Source organism: Pleurodeles waltl, chromosome 8 (assembly GCF_031143425.1).
Source record: "Pleurodeles waltl isolate 20211129_DDA chromosome 8, aPleWal1.hap1.20221129, whole genome shotgun sequence".
Taxonomy (NCBI): Eukaryota; Metazoa; Chordata; class Amphibia; order Caudata; family Salamandridae; genus Pleurodeles; species Pleurodeles waltl.
Window position 1 is genome coordinate 923,211,766 of NC_090447.1, and position 17,511 is coordinate 923,229,276.

Below are 17,511 nucleotides of genomic sequence, written 5' to 3' on the forward strand. Positions count from 1 at the left end.
TGTCCTTGATTTTTCTGATGATCTGGATGACTAGCTGCCTACCATCAATGCTGACTCTCTCCAGGATGTCCTGGATTCATTTGTGACACCATCTCCAGGCACAGGAAAGACACACAGCATTGCAGGATCTCCACATGAACCACCCAACAACTAACACACTGCACCCACCAGTCCAGCCACAGCCCTGGACTCTGAGGACCCAGACATTACTTTTCAGAGGACAGTGGTAGGAGTCCAGTGGTAGCTGACATAGCAGGTGCAGGAGGAGGTGGAGACCATGGCTCGCAGCTTAGAGGGAGTGCAGAGGTGCCTTAATCCAAATATGGACAACTCTACTGCCATCAAAGGCACCTACTCTCCACTACGTGGACTCCAGCAGTCCCTGGCCAACATAGCTGCTGTCCTGAGGCAGAGGCTGGAACAATTGCCCTCCCAAAATGGCAGCAGCATGATTGACAACAGGCTGGGGCCATCCCAAATGTCCTGGAGTCCATGCAACAGGATCTGGCCTCCCTCAATGAAAACATGGGTGCCTACTACAGTGGTGTAGTTGCTGTGTTGCAAAACTATCAGTTCCTTCTTGCTGCAGTGATGTCTTTTGTTTTTTACACAAATGGCAGCTGCAGGGGCATTTGCTTCTACATCCTTATCCCCTGATGTTTGTGTGCCCCCTTCAACCTCAACAACAACACCACCCATGGCACCACACAAATCAGAGGATGAAGATGCAGAACGAACAACATTCAGTAGAAAAAACACCCAGTAGCTACAGTCTGTGCCACATGGACAGTATCTCTTTAGTTCTGTGCTTAATATTGTGCCAGTGTAGTGACAGCTGCCAACATATCCTCTTCACTATACCACTGTTGACTCATCATGCCTAGACTGCCATAGTCTCAATTCTACCTATTGTCAACTGGGACACTTCCTCGCTGATGCTCTCCTCTCCATAACATTTTCCTCACCCTTGGATTCTGATTGGATATTCAATGACTTGGGATCTTTCATGGGATCAGTGAACTGTACATTGTACATCATCTGGTACACAACATGCACATGTAAATAAATTACCATGATCAGATATGTATTGTTTTTTTTCTGTGCTCCATCAAATGTATGCATTGTATGAAGATAGGGTAATCACTACAGAATATAAGGGCAGGTGTGGCTTTCTGTCTGACACAACGCCACACACATAGACCCAAACATGATCAAGGTGACCGAGAGCATTGTGGACTATGATAAAATGTCTGAGTCTTCCAAGCATGTGATAAACAGGTACCAAGCAAGTTTACCTCTGGCATGTGTGGTTCAGAATACAAGTGTCTGGAAGTATCCCTGATGAGTGTACCTGTCCAACATTGATGTGACCAACAAAATAGGCATATGTAAGACTGTGAGGGGCAGCCACTTGTGTGGCAGTATGCATTCATCAAATGGGGTGGAATGTGCTAAACCTTTCAAGATTGAATGTCATAGAACGTAGCGCATATAATAGATTTTGCATGATTGCTTGTCTTAGAATTTGTATCCATAGACAATCAGAGTATCAGGAACTGTGCTGAAAAGTGTATTGAGTAGCTGATGTTATACCATTGCCAGTCTGACAGGTCCATGGTCATAGGGGATAACATAGTCACACATGTAAATCAATACTGAATGCACACCCAAAGGTATTTGTCTAATGTGGCAAGCGCAGACATGATAACAACCAGACACCATATTGTAGAAAACTGACAAGATTTATTTATACTAAAAAGACACTACCTATCAAAAACCTAAACTACACACTAACCTACACTAACCTAACCTATAGTAACTTTTCTAACCTTATCCCTACAGCTAACCACGCTATTCTAAACGTGTTGTATACATGTAACAAACACAATAAACAATGCCCCCCCCACCTCCCTTAAGCTACAATAGACGAGAAGGACAACATGAACTAAAGATAAACATAGACTAACTAAACCATTGCCTAAACAAATATATATGTCTTTAATGTTTTTATTTTATTTTATTTTTTTAACATATACCCACTTAAACCCCCTGAAAAGCCAACCCAAAAATATTTTTCGAAAAGTCCACCCCCTAACTATTCTAACTATGTCCTAAAACTAAACTACTCTTTGCCTCCTAACCTATGCCTATCCAATTAAAACCCACTAAAACTATTTACAATGAAAACTAGGGGAAGGGAAGGAACTTGCAATAGGAAACTGTTTAAAGTTAGAACTTCTTCAGCTTATTCTTAATGAATTTCAACATTTTGTAGTTGCACTCATTTGCTTCCTACAGTTTGGCCAACCATCGTTTCATCTCCACCATGTCCTTGTGCATCTCGTTCTCAAAATTTTAGTCAGTGGCAGATGGTGGTGGCTGTTGCTGGGTTGCCATTGTGGTAGGTGCCATGAATGGTGAGGGGGTGGAACCTGCAGACCCACCCTTGGCCCCCTGCATTGAGGTTACACTCTTTTTGGTGCTTTTTGAAGGCTGTTTGACTAGTCCTCCATGCAGAAATATATCTGCTGCGACCCCAATGTTTTCTCCTGTCCGAACCATTTGACCATCCTGCGGTACCCTCTCTGGACCTCATAGATGTGCCTGTAACTCTCTGCCCTCTTTTCAAATGTATGCTTCTGTGCTGGAGTCATTGATGCAGATAAAACATGAGGAGAACATGTCATCAAAAACTGCGTTGGGTAGAGGAAGAACAAGAATGCAATAGAAACAGCATCTTCAGATGACACATGTTGTCCACCAGACATCCTAAATCAACGCCAACCCCCAAGTCCATACCAATCTGCCACCCAGGCATCTATGATATATTGTTCACATTGCAGGGATAACAGTTATCCAATGCTGGACACTGTGCACAAGCTTCAAGCACTCATCATGCACATCTCATATACATGTGATGTGACCATGTTCACTCACACTCATCATGACGGGTAGATCATGTAGGTTCATCTGCACATATCTTGTTTGCTACAATTCCTTGACATGTCTCATATCCATCTGGAGAAGAGCCGAAATCTCTATGTGTACTCAACTGACTGTTGGCCTTCTTAAAAAGCTCCGTGCACAGTGGGGAGCCTCACTTAATTTCTGAAGAGAAGCAAAGCACCGGTGTTGCAAGTGTCTCAATGATAAGCCTTTTAGAGACCTCAACACATGTACATAACTTTTACATGTCCAGACTAAATTTGTGTAATGTGGGGCACACAGTACAGTAAATGTTGGCAATATCTGTACATTTCTGAAAGCCAGCACCTCTGACACATATTTTGACTGCCATCGCTGTCTTTGTACACATATCTACCTTTTCAAAAGACTCTCAACTCAATTGTAGTACACGTTGGCACCTGTGCATCATTTAACTCATTCCATATCCTCAACATTACTGCAGACATGATGCTGATACCCCTGGATAGATGATGGTGTTTGAATTGTCACACATGCCATTTGAACATGGCATTGCACTCATCATACTCTGTCACACACAACCCTTGATCTACACATTTGACACACAAAGTAACAATTACTGGCTGCATCGGGGTCTTCAAAACAGGAAACATCGCCAATGGTGTTAGGTGGAGGTCCACCTGCAAGACGTGACATGAAAACTTAGCTTTGTGATTGTTGAACAAAGAAAAGCATGGACAGCTGTTACACATTCTATTTGTTTATCTGAGTGCCCTATTCAACTCAGTTTTAGGAGTGACCAACTGATATCTATAACATAACATCTACACAGACATTGTAAGCCCACACAAACAAGTCCAGATATGGGATTCACCCATATGTACATGTCTTAAATTCATACATCACACTGTCTTGGGGACAGGACATTGTCAATTGTCAGAAGCTTAGTACATTGTAGTAAATCTATGAGAAAAAGGAACATCAACTCAGATGCTCCACTTTTTCTGCTGCCCTCTACTACCACATAACTCCACCATGCGTGTGCCATATTTGACATACGATGCACCATGGCGCATGGTGCATTACATGCCACTAATGTTGTAAACTAGGATATAATGCTGGCATGCTTTGCATCGTGCATGAAGGTGCCAAACCTGCTAAGTAAAATTAGGCACATTTAAAACAATGGGAGTGTCATGTAACCAAGGCACGCATTCAAGTCAACTCCACAGTTTGGTACAGTGGAGCCTAGTATATTGAACTGCTCAGGTTCTGTGTGACTCCTACTGCAGGAAGGCACCCCTTGCATTCATCATCCTGGCGCAGGCGTTAAGTGGCACCAGGGTAGAAAAGTGCCTCAATGCTTGCATTGCGCAACTTTTGACATGTGGCATTAGTTGCCTCTATCAGCTACTTTACCTTCAAAAACTATGACACTAATGTTGTAATCGGAGCTACTAATTCCTTTTTACAATTGAGTCCTTGTTGTGTCACAAGGAACACACACATCCATGATTACAAACACTCCAGCGTTATGTTTGTCATCACTTAATTATTATTTCACAAATTTCCACAGTTGTCAAGCCTATGATCGACATGAACATTTGTGCCTGGGAAACATGACCCCTTGCACCATTGCACATGGTTGTTTTGTTTGCATGTATATGCAATACACATGTTGCAAAGAAAGGAATTTGCTATTTGTCTCGGACCTGTGAATTGATAACTTATAATGAATGCAGGTTGGCTGAGAATCACAACTTGCTGTCCTCAGCTTTGTCATGTCATACTAAGGTAAACCTTATGTCCTACTGTCATGCACATGCAAATAAGGATGTGCTACGTATAAGGGGTACGCACCAACAGTTCCGCCAACCCGAGTAACCAGGTGATCGAGGAGATCCCTTTCACGACTGATGAGGTCTGCCACTGGTGCTTCAATTGGTAGATGGTGCTCTCCGCCGGGAAGATGTGTTGAAGCTGGAACAGCACCTTGCCCCAGCGCAGCTTCCTTGCCTTTGCTCAGTAGCCAATGATCACACAGCCACCCATAGTCACCATGTTGGGTAGGTAGTGGCACACTATCCAAATGAACCCTCCTAGTACATCCTTAGTCATCCTCTGCACCATTTCCTTCCCAGACATATTGCAGTTTTCCTGCACTGCAACCTAAAAAGTCCACAAAAAATAAAAAAATATTCCCCAAATACCCCCAACTACCCGAACAAACCTAACTACCCCAAGACAGACACCGGACAATAACTAATGCATAATAATATGACAGAAATTATAAGATAGACAAGACACAGACAGGACACAGCACAAAAGAGTCAAATTACAACACTCCTCACACTAGCATAAGCACCACACAACCTCTCTCAAGCACAGACTACAAGACTGTAAAGTGAAAAGAAAGTAAGTTCGCTTTTCCATGTGTGTAGCAAGGAAGTCTTATTACATCACTTATGCGTCTCGTTTTCTGATAAGTGTCATTATTTTTGATGCATGACTGCCCTGCTTGAATTTTTATATGAATGGTGACAGGGCATAACCATTTTGTTTAGATGCATAGGTTGGAGGCGTGATTTTTTGTATTTGTGATTCTTGAAGGACTTGCGTTGATTTTTTTGACTCATGATGGCCATGCGTTTATTTTGTTATGAAGGCTAACAAGGCATACCCATTTAGATTAAATGTACAGGTGTGAGGTGTCATTTTTGGTATTTGTGATGTATGTGGAACAGCTGTATGTGTCATTTTTTTGATGTATGACAGCCATGTATGTATTTTACAGGGAAGGCTGACAGCGCATCCAGATTCACATTCCTAGTTACAGGGGCTATGTATCTTTGTTTTTTGCATGGTAGGCCAACATGTGTATGCATGAGTATTTTACTGTGTGCCTCTAACATAGGGATGTGTTTCCATATGTTTGTAGGTGTATGTGATGATTGGGATACTGTTTGGAAATGTACATGTGTATGAAGACTCTTTTCTACTTAGCGGGTTTCACATGTGTACAATGTGTGTACTGTGAGTGCACATATCTGATGGAACTCATATTGTAGGTCTACCACATTATTATGTCTCAAATTCTACTGTTTGTTTCACAACACAGCTTAAGATAGGATGGGCCATGTGCAAAACATGATAATGCATGTGATACCCTTGACAAATCGTTAGTAAAGGATGCTGTTGAAGAAGTCTGGGGTAAGATCCATTAAACCATGACAATGTAAGTGCAAGTATGTCTCACACTCTGGTGTGTTCTAAGCCAGACTTCATGATGCAAAGCAACACGTGTGGTGTAATGGTCCCCATGCAAATCAAATCAAATCATAAACATTTATAAAGCGCGCTACTCACCCGTGCGGGTCATGCATGCAAATTGTTGGAGACAGTGTGCTGACATTTGTCATTGTTGGTATGGATGTGACATGTTTGTGTGTGAAAAGATGTGTTTTATGTCTGAAAAGTAATGCATACTACAGCAGTGTGTTTGGGGATGTGACAAATACCAAATCTCCATTCATTCCTTTCAGGATTGAATCTTAGAGTACACTGTCTATGAGAAAAAGGTTTGCACAATTTGGTCTCTTCTGTGTGCTCCAGCAGCACAGTTTGGTTGTTCCCCATCCTCCTGTTGTGCATCATTATCCTCATCCTCCTCACTGGGACATCTGCCTGTTTGTCCCAGGGGACATTGGTGCATACACAGATGTTTTGCAAAATAACACTTTCAAGTATGATTTTGCACACAAGAGGTGATGCATATAAAAGGATTCCTCCAGTTAGGGCTAGGCACTGGAACCTGAATTTTAGGAGGCCAACTGTCCTCTACACCACATTCCTGGTCCTTCTGTGACTTTCATTGTGAGCCCGCTCTGCATCAGTAGTTGGAATTCCAAATGGGGTCAAGACCCATGGCTGGATGCCGTAACTTTGGTCCAAAGGAATGTGAGAAAATGTGTCAGACATGCATATTTGTTATTTGCCATGTGCCATGGCAAAAATTTGTTTTCAGTAGAGGAATTATTCAGACTTGCATCTAGTATTGTGTGTGTTCCTGTTTGAATGGATGGTGATATTGGTGTGTGGTGGTGCACTTACCAATCATGGGTTGTGCCTCAAGGACCTGGTGATTGTAAATTAATTTCTCATCTGAAAGTTCACCCATGCAGAATATGAGTGGTGTTGTCTATATTTGACCCTGAGGCCCAAATTTAAGAGGGACTAGCGCCTCCTTCTGCCACATTAAGGTGACTTGTTTTGACGTTACTATGGCCCAAAGAGGCCAAAATCACTGCAACATATTTACAAAGTGGCGCACTGCTGCATTGCGCCACTTTGTAACACCTTATGCAACATTATGCCTGAGGCAGGCATCATTTATGCAAGGGGGGTGTTGCACCATTAGTGGGAGTTCTAAGATGTTGTGGTGGTATCTAACAGATTCCACTGCATCATTTTTACTGGTTACCTTTAACACCTGCACACAGGCAGGCATTAAAAGGGGGCACACCATTGCTTTCAATGGGCCCATATGCACCGTGCAGGATTTGCACCCAATATTTTGCACTTATTCTACACAGTCCATCAATAGTCTGAAATATTGTAACACCAATACTCTGTGCCTTGGTGTGCCATATATTAAATAGTCACACACATGGTGGCAGAAGGGGGGCGCTAAGGAGCACAAGAATAATTTGCCCTGCTTTGGATGCTGCACCACTTTTCTAATATCTAGCCACTGGTCCCTTAACTTTGGACCTGCAGAAGAGTGATGTTCGATAAATTTGTACCTATTCTTTGTGCTGTGTGCCATGTGACAGGTGTTGGTCCCTGTGTGTTGCATGTGAATCACACCCCTTTGCCCTTGAAATTCCTCCCTTGCACAATGTGTTGTTGTCATTTGTAGGCTAGCATGAGTATGTGCATGTGGTACATATGCACAGTGTGGCATAGTTGTATAGGATGTATTGTGATGTATGCAATATTTTGCAGACACCTGTGGGACAGGACAGGGATTCAGGGGCTTTTTTGCACTGCCCTGCATCACCTGTCCAGCCCTGCAAAGTCCCATGTCTCCTCAATATTATGCATTTCTGGCCTCTACTAGTATATTGGCAGTAGTTCAGCTGCCACAGTCCACTTGTATCATTGTAAGGAGATGTGGGATTTACGTGTATGATTGTCTGTGTGTTGTGAGGTGTCAATTCCTACACCCGATTTATCAATGATGGTGATGTGTGCATTTCAATGTGTGCTGCACAATGCACCACACAAGGAAAAGGTGAACACAATGAGTACATCAGGTATGTTTTGGTGAGATGTAGATGGTGATGGCACCACTAGCGAGACATTAATTATCAGTGATGCTTCAGGGTACTACAGCATAGTTGTCTTATCCAGGTGACTGGTTGACACCTTTTCGGTATAAGTCAATAAGGACGCTCAATGAAGGACCACACGACAATTATGAATACAATTTAGCTTTACTAGAATTTCAGGTAAATATATGTATTTAGCACATCAACAATAGTAGAACAAGAATAGCAATGAAAAGCATCTATTTATATATGAGTACACTACAAAGAGCATCTATGCATATATAAGCAAAAAGTTCATTGACAGATATAAGCTTTGATTAATTGTATACCAAAATGCAGCACACAACGATGTTCAGGAAGCACAATATAAACGAGCTGAATACTTCAGATTATAAACACAGTGCAAGAATAATAATCAATCATAATGATAGAGCAGAGAAACAAAGGCCTTTCATCCCTGTGTGGAACTTAACTTAATCCACGAAATGCTGGGAAGCCCTCTACCACCTTCTTGGACCTCTCTCCCCCTCAAGTGTCACGGTCTCTGAGCAGCAAAACAGGGAGGCAGTGCTGGGCCATGGCAGCTTTCGCAACCCCATCTGCGAACTTCATATCCCTCACCCACACTTCAGTGCTTAAATAAATCGAAGCTTGGATTCTATCTCTTTCTGGCATTTTCTGGCTATGTTATCAGCACTTGGCTGCTCTGCCCTTCCCCAGCCTTTGTTTTCATTCCATCTTATCCCTGTACTCTCGTTCTCAAGGTTGAGACAGAGTCTTCTACACAAACAAGCTTGAAAATATTATCATGAACTTTTCCACGTTGCTCAGGGGTTTCAGCAGGCATCACGCTCATCTACACTGCTCAAGCTAATTAACCCTTCGCGTCACAATGTCTTCCACACCTTTCCCTATACTGATCAATAGTAAATGTGAGGCAATATGTGAGTTGTTTGACATTAGCATGGCCAATGCATTACACATAGCTGAGCTATTCCATGCTAGGTGTTATGTGTGACAGGTCTGTATTTGGTAATATACCTATGGACACTTGAAGTGGTTTGACTCCAGCTTGTGCATGCAAAGGGAACATTGCTCCACCAGTCCATCATGTGAAGTGTCATTCAGGTGGTGCTATGTACTTGTACATATGGGTGTATGTGAGGGTGATATGCAGTGAAAACAATGTAATGAGGCATGTGGCATATCTGTTATTGTCTAATCATTTGTGTTCCCCTGTCCATGTGTGTTTAGAGTGGTGTATGTAATATTTGTCCTACATGTTCAGTCTTTTGTGTGTGCTAAGAATTGTACGTTGGCTTACCTCCAAGTAGGGCATTGCCATGTTGTCCATCCTAGAATCTTTGATTGATTGTTTAGTGTCTCAAGATGTACGCCTTATGGACGCTGCTGTGATATTTTTGCAAGAAAATTGTTGAATATGCCACAGAGGTGTTGCATTGCAGCCGGAGAGACAAGTTGGACATGGGTGCAGTTCATTGCACACAGCACATGCGGGAACCCAAGAATTTGATAGAATCCTTGCTTGGTCTCCTGCTGCAGTTGCTGGGTTTTGGGTACCAGATGCGGTGGGGTGTGAGGCAAATAATGGTGCCCAGGATCATAGGAAGGAAGGTAGAAAGGATTGGTTGTGATATCTCACCCACTTGTGCTGCTGTGGTCTGGAATGATCCAGAGGCCAGTATGTGGATGACAGACAGGAGTCTGGTCATGGGTGGTATGGTTGTGTGGCTTTCCACTCGTTCTGTGATGTCAGGAGCAATGTGGTGGAGGAGCAGTACAATGGACTCCTGCATCAGGCGGTAGAGTCTGATGACCTCTTCTTCCCTGAGGCCAAGGAGATATAGGCATTGGCGAAATATAATCTCCCTTCTTCTGAGGCTACATTACTGGTGTTTGAGTTTGTTGCAGTGGTGCTTGTGGCACTTGGCATTGTCACTGTCATCTTCTCCGGGTGCCAAACTGTAGCAGTAGTAGGTCCATGTTGTCCAGTTGCTTGCCAGAGTTCCTTATGTGTGTTTTCCTTGTATACCTGTTGCTGGGCCTCATTTGAATGCCTAGTCTGACTAGGCATTAACATTTTGACACTAATCAGAATTAGCATAATTTTTTGGACCCGGTCCTATGTGTGTGTCATTTTTCCATCGGCTTGTAGATGTGACACAAGCGAGCTAGTGCCTTTTTTAAAGGGGGAACGCCTACCTTGCATTTCATTGCCGTTAATTGACGCAAGGTGAAGATACACTCCTAAAAAATAACTCAGAGTCTGGAAATTTGATGCTAGACTGTTCTAGCAACAATATCCAGTGGTGGGTTAGCACTGCTTTTGCATAAAAAAAATGAAGCAAAGGCAGCTCCAACTTTTCTTTAATCTGGGCCTCAGTGTGCTGATGGCACATGAAAGACATGTTTTTATGAGCTTCAAGCAGCTAGGGATGGAAAGTATTAATATCGGTTCACTTGGCAATTAAACAGGATTAGTAAGGACTCTGATGAGGACATAGACATGAATGAGTAAGAAAAGCTAACGGTAGGTGTGCTTTCCCAGAGACATTGCTTAGGTAGAAGACAGATAGTAAAGGTAGTACAGACACACATCAACTCCACCTATTGATTCAAACCAATCGGTGCCCCTCTCATACTGAATTACTGTGAAACGTATGGGTGAGTGTTTGACCTGCTTGCCATGTTCATCCTCTGGCAGAACTTAGTAGATGTTCAATTTGCTGTATGATAAGTGCATTACAGTCACTGAACTACACGTAACAGTGGCTGGGACATATACTACATTCTCACGGACTCTCCTATGTGCCAAACACTATTGTTCTTCATAATTTATGGATTTCTCTTAAGGGAACTTCGTGAAAATTCCCCAGCATGTCTGCCTTAGTTTCAAAGGTAAATAAGCTCACTCAGTTTGATGAATGGGCCTCACAGGGCATTTCGGACACCCCGAACTTGCATCCACAAAAAAGATAGAGTTGGATTTAGCACAGTGAGTGTGCTATAAGCGCATGAAAACATGTCTTACTGAGCCTAGTGTGGCTGTCATGGGAGTCATTATTAAAGGTTCCTTTCGCATGCATTCGGTAATGTTCAGGAAGCAGTTACTTGCCAGGTGGTAAAATGTTATAAAATTATTCTGTCCTGTGGCACATGAATATGATTGGCCCTTGTCTGGCAGCGGTAAGTTGATGTGAGTGCAATGATCCGTTGGAATGGGTCCGTGGCCGATGGTATGAAAGTGTTGTGTGTTGTGCGTGAATGGCGTGTGAATGGACCATAAAGAGGTTGATGCCGTGAAGAGGCTTCATGGTTCACTCCCACAAGGCTTTGTTTCAGTATTTAGATACTTTGATAAGTATTTATTGCTTTGAAAGTAGAATTTCTGGAGGTGCTGAAACCACCAGTGTTAATTGTGGAATAAATTTAACATACTAGAATCAAGGGAGTCTAAGGGTGCAGTACTTGCGTGGCTCTAACCAGTTTTTCTTCACCCAGAATCCCCTGCAAATCACAAACTTTGCTTAAAGAACACATTTTCCTTGCCTTTCCGTGAGGCAGATACCTGGAATCTGTAGCTTCCACAATTTGGTACCACCCAGTGTTCCCCTAAATCTCCCGACATTGCTTCACTTGTGTGGATAGGCAAGTGGCCAGTACAGGGATGGGCCCAAAATGTATTGTGATGACATCAGAATTATCTATCACAAAAAACCTGGTTTTGTAAGGCAGCCACCTGTGTTTTTGGTCCTGGGCTCAGCAGCCATATGAGGAGACCTACCAAACCCAGACATTTCAGAAAACAAGATACCTGGGGGAGTCCACAGACGTGTGGCTTCTGTGGATTCGCCAGAATTCTTACACAGCATATCCTGCAAAGGTCAAATGTTGAATAAAAACACTACTTTCCCAAGCATTTCTGTCACGTAAACTACAGAAATATGGAGGGATCAACAAAAATCCCATCACCCAGTTTTTCCATGTGTCTTGATAAAAACGCTACCTGCTTGCTCTAGGCCCAGGAACACCAGTGGGGTAGTGTTTTTATTGGGACAAGTTGGGGAATGCTGGGTGGTAAGGAGTTTGTGAGTCCCTGCATATTGCTGCAGTTTGAGTCACAGAAATGCAAGGAAAACTGTTGTTTTTATTCAATGTATTGCCTTTGCAGGTTATTCTGGGTAAAAAACACGTTGGGGAATCCAAACAAGCCATACCTCACTGGACTTCCTTTGATGTCTTCTTTTCAGACATCTCTGGGTTTGATAGGTTTCTCTAAATGGTTCCCAATCTCAGGACTAATCAGCACACTCACCTTAGTTATCATTATCATCACAATACGTTTTGGGCCCTTTCCTGTCATGGTCACTTGGCCTACCCACACAAGAGAGGTACTGTTTTTATAGAACCTTGCAGCACTGAAATGAATGTGAGGAAAATGTGTGTTTTTGTGGAGAAAAAGTGAGGTTGGCAAAGGATTCTGAGTGACAGAACCTGGTGAGAGCCGCACAGGTTACCCCATCCTGGATTCTCCTAGGTGTCTAGTTCTTAAAAATGTACATGTTTAGTAGGTTTCCCTAGGTGCCAGCTGAGCTAGAGCCCAAAATCCACAGTTAGTCACTTTGCCATAAACCATGTTTGTAGTGGAAAACTGTGAAGTGTCCACACTGTGTTTTGGTGTGTTTCTGTTGCTGACAATAGGCCTACTCATACAAGTTATGTACCATTTTAATCAGCACATATCGGGGAATGCTTGGTAGAAGGAAGTTTGTGTCTCCCCTCAGATTTCAGAACTTTTCAGCACCGAAATTTGAGGGAAAATTGTTTTTTCCCACATTTTGAGGTTTGTAAAGGATTCTGGGTGACAGAACCTCTAGTAAGAGCCTGACAAGTCATCTCATCTTGGAATTCCCTAGGTATCTAGGGGCATATTTATACTCCGTTTGCGCCGGAACTGCGTCGTTTTTTTTTACGCAATTTCGACGCAAAACTAACTCCATATTTATACTTTGGCGTTAGACGCGTCTAGCGCCAAAGTCCATGGAGTTTGCGTCATTTTTTAGCGTGGACACCTACTTTGCGTTAATTATATGCAAGGTAGGCGTTCCCATCTAAAAAATCGACTCCGAGGCATGTGCGTCGGATTTATACTCCCCGGCAAAAATCACGCCAGGGAGTGGGCGGGTAAAAAAAAATGTCATACGGCCGCTTTTGCGCCGTTTTTTAGCGCGTGCAAAAGGCAGGCGTTAAGGGACCTGTGGGCTCTCAAGGAGCCCAGAGGTGCCCTCCCATGCCCCCAGGGACACCCCCTGTCACCCTTGCCCACCCCAGGAGGACACCCAAGGCTGGAAGGACCCATCCCAGGGACATTAAGGTAAGTTCAGGTAAGTGTTTTTTTTTATTTTTTTTTGTGGCATAGGGGGGCCTGATTTGTGCCCCCCTACATGCCACTATGCCCAATGACCATGCCCAGGGGACAGAAGTCCCCTGGGCATGGCCATTGGGCATGGGGGCATGACTCCTGTCTTTGCAAAGACAGGAGTCATTTCTATGGGGGTTGGGAGTGAAAAAAAAATGGCGCAAATCGGGTTGAGGCGAAAAAATTGCCTCAACTTGACTTGCCCCATTTCTTGACGCCCAAGCCCCATATCCCCCTACGCTGGCACTGCCTGGTGTACGTCGTTTTTTTTAACGCACACCAGACGGCGCCGGCGGCTAACGCCGGCTAACGTCATTCAATAAATACGGCGCCCGCATGGCGCTTCAGAATGGCGTTAGCCGGCACTAATTTTTTTGACGCAAAACTGCGTTAGCGCAGTTTTGCGTCAAAAAGTATAAATATGGGCCCAAGTTTTAAAATATTTACAGGTTTGCTAGGTTTCCCTAAGTGCTGGCTGAGCTAGAGACCAAAATCCACAGCTAAGTACTTTGCAAAAAACTCACCCCTTTTCCGTGTGAAAATGTGATGTGTCCATATTGTGTTTTTGGGTGCTTCCTGTCACGGGCACTAGGCCTACCCATACAACTGAGGTACCCTTTTAATTGGAAGACTTGGGGGAAAGCTAGGTGGAAGGAAGTTTGTGACTCTCCTCAGATTCCAATACATTCCATCACCGAAGTGTGATGTAAAGGTTTTTTTAGCCAGATTTTGAGGTTTACAAAGGATTCTGGGTGACAGAATCTTTTGAGAGCCCTACAAGTAATCCCACCTTGGATTTTACTAGGTGTCAAGGGTTTGCTAGGTTTCCCTAAGTGCCGGCTGAACTAGAGCTCAAAATCCACAGCTAGGCACTTTGCAAAAAAATTATCCGTTTTCAGTGTAAAAATGTGATGTGGCCAGTTTGGCTTTTGGGCATTCCCTGTGACGGGCATTAGGCCTACCCACACAAGAAAGGTAACTTTTAAATTGGGAGACTTGGGGGAATACTGGGTGAAAGGAAGTCGTGGTTCTCCTCACATTCCTGAACTTTCCATCACTGAAATATGATGAATACATATTTTTTAGACACATTTTGAGGTTCATAAAGGATTCTGGGTGACAAAACCTGGTGAGAGCCCCACAAGTCACCCCATTGTAGGTATCTTATTTTAAAAAATGCACAGATTTGCTATGTTTCCCTAAGTGCTGGCTGAGTCAGAGCCCAAAATCCACAGCAAGGCACTTTGCAAAAAAGGAATCTGTTTTCAGTGTGAAAATGAGATGTGTCGAGGTTGGTTTTTGGGCGTTTCCTGTGGCGGGTATTAGGCCTACCCACACAAGTGAGGTACCATTTTAATTGGGAGATTTGGGAGAGTGATGAGTTTTAAGGACGTTTGTGGCTCCCCTCAGATTAAAGAACTTTCCATCACTGAAATTTGAGGAAAAAAAAGTGTTTTTTAGCCACATTTTGAAGTTTTTAAACAATTCCGGGTGACAGAACCCCTGGAGAGAACCCACAAGTCACCCCATCTTGGATTTCCCTAGGTGTTTAGCTTTAAAAAAGGTACAGGTTTGCTAGGTTTCCCTAAGTGCCAGCTGAGCTAGAGACCAAAATTCACATCTAAGCACTTTGCAAAAAGCACATCAGTTTTCAGTGTGAAGATGTGGATCAGCCACGTTGTGTTTTGTGGCAATTCCGGTTGCGAGCACTAGGCCTACCCACACAAGAAGGTACCATTTTAATCAAATTCCAGAACTTTCCATCGCCAAAATTTGAGGAAAAAGTGTAACAGAACTAGGTGAGAGCCACACAAGCAATCCCATACTGGATATATTTAGCTGTCTAGTTTCTAAAACTGTACATTTATTTTTTAGATTTCTTTAATTCTTGGCTGAGCTAGAGCCCAAAATCAACAGCTAGGCACTTTGCATGAAATGCATCAATTTTCAGTGAAAAAAATTGATGTGTCCACATTGGGTTTTGGGTCGTTTCCTGTCACAGGCACTAGCCCTACCCACACAAGAGAGGCACCATTTTTATTGGGAGACCTGGGGAAACACAGAATAACAGAACAAGTGTTATTACCAATTGTCTCTGCATTGCACCTTCCAGTTGTAAGTAATTGTGTAAGGAAGAAGTCATCTTGAGAAATTGTAATTCACATGCTAATATGGGGATCCTCAAATTGAGAGATGGTCCAGAGATACCATACTGCTTATTTTTTATCTCTTCTCATTTAGAAAATGATGATTTAAGGCAATGCTAATATAAACCTATTGGAGAGATATGCCTTGCCTCAGTAAAAAATGAATTTAAGAGATTATCAATACCTGGACATGTGAAACTAAAAAGCACATGCCCAACGCTTTAAATAGACTGCACCCTGCCCTGGGGGTTAACTACAGCCTACCTTACAGGTTTCGTAAGTGTAATAAAAAGGAAAATTTGGGCCTGGCAAGTGGGTGCTCTTTTCAGATCAAAATGACATTTTAAAACTACACCTAAAGGCACACTGCAGTGGCAGGCCTGAGACAAGTTTGAAAGGCTACAGTACTGCAGGCCCACTGGTAGCATTTCATTTATAGGCCAAGGGTATATGGGATACTACTTTACAAGAGACTTTCAGGTAAATACAATTTGCCAAACATGTGTAAACCAACTATTCCAAGTTTTTAGGGAGCGAGCACATGCACTTTAGCACTGATTAGCAGAGGTAAAGTTCCCAGAGTCCTAAAGCCAACAAAAAGGGGGTCAGAACAATAGGAGGAGAAAGGCAAACAGTTTGGAGATAACCCTGCAGAAAAGGCCTTTTCCAACAGTTGAGGATAGGTAGGGTTTGTGCCATTATGGCCCTGTCTATGAAGGGGAGAAGAAACAATTCCATGGAAGGTAGAAGTTGGATGTTTGATCTGGCTGGTCATGCACTTCCTGCCACAGATGCTGGCTGCAGGAGGAAGGGTCAACAAAGGCTATGGACCCAAAGATCATAGGAATAGATGGCACTGGGTGCGGGTGGTTCATGGGCAAGGTGGTCCACCAGGAGCGCTCCATCATCCAACTAGAACATTGTTGGGGGGGCCTAGTTGCCTGTAAAGTTGATGTGTGGGGCCTGCTGGGTTTGGAGACCCAATAAGAATGTATTACTGTACCATCAGCATGTAGTAATGTAGACATTTATTTGCAATGTGTGGATAATACTCATGACAATAACTCATAAAAAGCAACCCTTTGTCCACATGAGGGTTATTGTTCAGCAATATTCAGTACTTTAGAATGCTTGTTCTTGTAAATGTAATATGATTAATTGTTTATTTCTGTTTTCCAGCACTCATGTGACACAAACACTGCACAATGTGTGACTATATCAGCCCCTTTGGCTAGATTCACAGTGCAGATCTTTATCCAAACTGCACAAGTAATAAAGTATGTCTGTGTGACAAGGCTAGTGTATGTACCAAAGGACACATTTATCAATTCTTCATGCAGCGCTGCACAGCTAGTCACCTTGCTGTGCTGCATGAAAGGGCAGGAATGTGACAGATGTAACATAGTACAATGCATCTGTGTCCTTTCCCAGTGCTGGCACACTTTTGGCTGGCTAGTGCCAATGCTTGCACCCTTGAGCCAAGGGGACCTGTGATGAAGCTAGCCATCAATTCTTACAAAGTCACATATATGGGCCTGACTTTGACATAAGATTTCTGACCTTACACCTCCTGGTAGATCAGCCCTCAAAGGTGGCTATCTGCGCTCCATTGTTTGAAAGTTTATATAAATGTGTGCAAGGGTGCCATGGCACTGGTATGTCATAGTGA